General features: G+C 33.1%; 1 protein-coding gene and 1 pseudogene across 3 annotated transcripts in view; one reads left to right on the top strand and one right to left on the bottom strand.

The window, feature by feature from the left end:
• Positions 1 to 4,938, top strand: part of ARHGAP22 (Rho GTPase activating protein 22) — a 156,062-nt gene that overhangs the window by 29,303 nt on the left and 121,821 nt on the right. The window lies entirely within an intron of this gene.
• On the bottom strand, positions 1,278 to 1,396 carry LOC111736625 (annotated as a pseudogene).

The raw sequence follows: 4,938 nt of genomic DNA, 5'->3' as shown, positions 1-4,938 counted from the left end.
CATATGTATGTCCTCTTTGGAGAAATGTCTATTCAGGTCCTCTGCCCATTTTTTAATCTGACTGTTTTTGGAGGGTTAAGTTTTATGAATTCCTTATGTATTTTGGATATGAACCCCTTATTGAATGTCTCATCGACAAATACTTCTCCCATTCAGTAGGTTGTCTTTTTGTCCCATTCAGTAGGTTGTCTTTTTGCAAAACCGTTTTAATTCGATGTATTTCCATTTGTAATTTTTTAAATTTTGTTTCCCTTGCTAAAAGAGACATATTCAAAAACCATATTGCTAAGAACAATGTCACAAACTTTATTACCTATGTTTTCTTCTAGGAGTTTTATGTTTTAGGATCTTTTAAGTCTTTAATCTATTTTTAATTTATTCTTGTATATGGTGTAAGAAAGTGATTCAGTGTCATTCTTTTGCATATATCTGTCCAATTTTCCTAACACCATTTATTAAATAGACTGTCTTTACCTCATGGTATATTCTTGCCTGCTTTGTCATAGATTAATTGACCATACAGGCATGGGTTTGTTTCTGTGTTCTCTATTCTGTTCCATTGATCTGTGTATTTGTTTTATGCCAGTACCATGTGGATTTTATCACTATAGCCTTGCAGGATAGTTTGATAACAGGTAGCACAATCTCTCCAACTTTCTTCTTCTTTCTCAAGATTGCTTTGACTATTCAGGGTCTTTTGTGGTTTCATTAAAAGTTTAGGATTATTTGTTCTAGTTCTGTGAAGAATGCCATTGATACTTTGATAGGGATTGCATTAAGCCTATAGATTGCTTTGTATAGTATAGACATTTTAATGATGCTTTTTCTTTCTATCCATGAGCACAATATATCCTTCCATTTATCTGTATTTTCTTAATTTCTTTTTTCAGTGTTTTATAGTTTTCCAAGTACAGATCTTTTACCTTCTTGATTAAACTTATTCCTAGATATTTTATTCTTTTTGAGGCAATTCTAAATGAGATTGTTTTAATTTCTCTTTCTGATAGTTCATTATTGGTGTATAAAAATGCAACTGATTTCTGAATATTAATTTTGTATACTGCTAATTTCTAGAAATGATAATTATTTATCAGTTCTAATAGTTTTTTGGTGGATTCTTTAGGGTTCTTTATTATAATATCATGTCACCTGCAAATAATGACAGTTTTATATCTTCCTTTCCAAATTGTTTTTTTAGGCAAGACAACCCTTAGTTGACCTCACAGATTGCAAAGACCTTGTCAGTTTACAATCCCTTATTTTTTTTTTATTGTTTACACCTACAGCACCTGGTCTTCCTAGGCGGTCTCCTATCCAAGTACTAACCAGGCCCAACCCTGCTTAGCTTCCAAGATCAGACAGGTTTGGGCTTGTTGAGGGTAGCATGGCCATAGACTTCCTTTCCAATTTGGATGCCTGTTATTTCTTTTTCTTGTCTGATTGCTGTGGCTAAGACTTCCAATACTATGTTGAATAAAAGTGGTGAATGTGAATATCCTTGTCTTATTCCTGATCTTAAAGAAAAAGCTTTCAGCATTTTACTGTTGAGTATGATGTTAGCTGTGGGTTTGTCATATATAGGCTCCATTTTATTATGTTCAGGTATGTTCCCTCTATTCCCACATATTGAGAGTTTTTTTTTTTTATCATGAATGGTAATTGGATTTTGTCAAATGCTTTTTCTGCATCTATTGGTATGATCATATGACTTCTATCTTTCATTTTGTTTATGCGATGTATAACATTAATTGATTTTGTGGCTATTGAACCAATCTTGCATCCTGAAAATAAATCCCATTTAATCATGGTACATAATCTTTTATTGCTGAATTCAGTTTTCTAATATTTTGTTGAGAATTTTTGCATTTATGTTCATCAGGGATGTTGACCTATAATTTTTTTTTTTTGTAATGTCTTTGTCTGGTTTTGGTGTCAAGGCAATGCTGGCCTCATAAAATGAGTTTGGGAGCCTTCCCTCCTCTTCAATTTTTTGTAATAGTTTGAGAAGGATAGGTATTAATTTTTCTCTAAATGTTTGGTAAAATTCACCTGTGAAGACATCTGGTCCAGGAGTTGTGTTTGTTGGGAGTTTTTTGATTACTGATTTAGTTTTGTTAGTAGTTATCAGTCTATTTGCATTTTCTGTTTCTTCCTAATTCAGTCTTGCAAGAGTGTACGTTTCTATGAATGTATTCATTTCTTTCCACTTTTTGGCATAGACTTGTTTATAGTATCTCCTAATAATCCTTTGTCTTTCTGTGGTGTCGGTTATCAATTCTCTTCTTTCATTTCTGATTTCATTTATTCAGGCCCTCTTTTTTCTTGATGAATCTAACTAAAATTTTATCAATTTTGTTTAACTTTTCAAAGAATCAGCTCTTGATTTCATTGATCTTTCCTATTGTTCTCTTTAGACTACATTTTGTTGATTTCTTCTCTGATCTTTATTATTTCCTTCTTTCTATTCACTTTGGGCTTTGTTCTTGTTTTTCTAGTTCTTTAGAGTTGTTTGAGATTTTTCTTGTTTCTTGAGTAAACCTGTATTGCTATAAATTTTGCTCTTAGAACTGCTTTGGCTGTTTCTTATAGATTTTGGATTGTGGTGTTTTCATTTTCCTTTCTCTCAAGGTATCTTTTGATTTCTTCCTTGATCGCATTGTTAACTCATTCATTGTTTAGTAGCATGCTATTTAGCCTCCATGTGTTTGTGTGTTTTTCAGTTTTCTTCTTGTAATTGTTTTCTAGTTTCATATTATTTTGATTGGAGAAGATACTTGATATGATTTCACTCTTCTTTAATTTATTGAGACTTGTTGCTTAACATATGTTCTATTTTGGCTAATGTTTCATGTGCCCTTGAAATGAATGTATATTCTATTTCTTTTGAGCGGGAGGTCCTAAAAATATCAATTAAGACTATCTGGTCTAATGGGTCATTTAAGGCCACTGTTCCCTTGTTGATTTTCTGTCTGGATGATATATCCATTGATGTAATGGGATGTTAAAGTCACTGATTATTACTGTATTACTGTCTATCTCTTCATGTCTGTAAATATTTGCTTTATATATTTAGGTGCTCCTAAGTTGAATGCATAGATGTTTACTAGAGTTAAAACCTCTTGTTGGATTGATCCCTTTACCATTATGAAATGCCCTTTTCTGTGTCTTGTTACAGACCTTGTTTTAAAGTCTATTTTGTCTGATGTAAGTATTGCTACTCTAGCTTTTTTTCAGTTTCCATTTGCATCAATGTCTTTTTTCATTCCTTTACTTCAGTCTGTGTGTGTCTTTCAGTCTGAAGTGGGTCTTCGTAGGTAGAATTTGGATGGGTCTTTTTTTTCAATCCATTCAGCCACCATTTAATCTATTTTTCACGTAATTATTGATAGGCATATACTTATTGCCATTTTATTGTTTTCTGATTGTTTTGTAGTCCTCTTCCTTTCCTAGTTTCTTGCTCTCATCTCTTGTATGCCAATGACTTTCTGTAGTGGCATGGTTGGATTCTTTCTCTTTATTTCTTTTATATCTCTCATAGAATTTTGGTTTATGGTTATCATGTGCTTCACATATACCAAGCTCTGTCTATAGCAGTCTATCTTAAGTTGATGGTCACTTAAGTTTGAATATATTCTAAAATCATTACAGTTTTTACTCACCTCCTCCGCATTTGTGTTTTGGTCATTATTTTTTACTTTTGTGTATGTGTTTGTATGTATCCCTTAACTTATTGTTTTAGTTACATATGGTCTCCCTACTTTTTTCCTTTAACCTTTGTAGTAGCTTTAGTTGATGGATTTACTGCTTTTATTAAGTGTTTGCCTTTGTTAGCGAGAATTTTTTTTTCCTGTATTTGCTTATTCATAGTTCTGATATTTTCTTTTCTTCTTAAGGAAGTCCCTTTAACATTTCTTATAATACTGGTTTAGTGGTGTTAAACTTCTGTAGAACTGCTTTAGCTTTTTCTCATCTGGGAAGCTCTTTATCTCTCCTTCAATTTTAAATGAGAGTCTTGCTGGATAGAGCAATCTTGGTTGTAGGTCTTTATCTTTCATCATTTTGCATATTTTGCACAATTCCCTTCTGGCCTGCAAAGTTTCTATTGAGAAATCAGCTGACAGTCTTATGGGAGCTGCCTTGCACTTAACTAACTGCTCTCCTTTTGCTACTTTTAAGATTCTCTCTTTGTCTTTAAACTTTGGCATTTTAATTATGATGTGTTTTGCTGTGGTCCTCTTTGGGTTTATCTTGTTTGAGACTCTCTGTGCTTGCTGAATTTATATGTCTATTTCCTTCCCCATGTTAGGGAAGTTTTCCATCCTTATTTCTTCAGATAAGTTTTCAATCCCCTGCTCTCTCCCTTCTTCTTTGGGTACCCCTATGATGCAAATGTTGGTATGCTTGATGTTGTCTCAGAAGCCCCTTAAACTATCCCTATTTTTTTTTAACTCTTTTTCTTTTTAAGTTCTGATTGGGTGTTTGCCGCTACCTTATCTTCTAGTTCGCTGATTCAATCCTCTATTTCATCCAATCCAATCTTGATTCCCTCTAATGTATTCTTTATTTTAATTATTTTATTCTTCATTTCTGACTTTTTAAAAATTTTTTCTAGCTCCATTTTTGTGTTTCCTATCACTTCGTTAAAGTCCTCACTGAATTCATCTATTCTTCCCCTAAGTTTATTGAGCATCCTTATAACTAGTGTTTTGAGCTCTGCATCTAACAGATTGCTTGCCTCCATTTTGTTTGGTTATTTTTCTGGAGTTTTGTCCTGTTATTTCATTTAAGACATGTTTCTTTGTCTCCTCATTTTGGCTGACTTCCTGTGTTTGTTTTAACACATTAAGTAGATCTGCTATACCTCCTGACCTTGGCAGAGTAGCCTTATGTAGTAGGTGTTCTGTGGAGCCCAGTAGCACAGGACTCTTGAGCTGGGTG

Source organism: Pteropus vampyrus, unplaced genomic scaffold, assembly GCF_000151845.1.
Source record: "Pteropus vampyrus isolate Shadow unplaced genomic scaffold, Pvam_2.0 Scaffold20, whole genome shotgun sequence".
Taxonomy (NCBI): Eukaryota; Metazoa; Chordata; class Mammalia; order Chiroptera; family Pteropodidae; genus Pteropus; species Pteropus vampyrus.
This window is presented reverse-complemented; position numbering and strand designations above follow the sequence as displayed.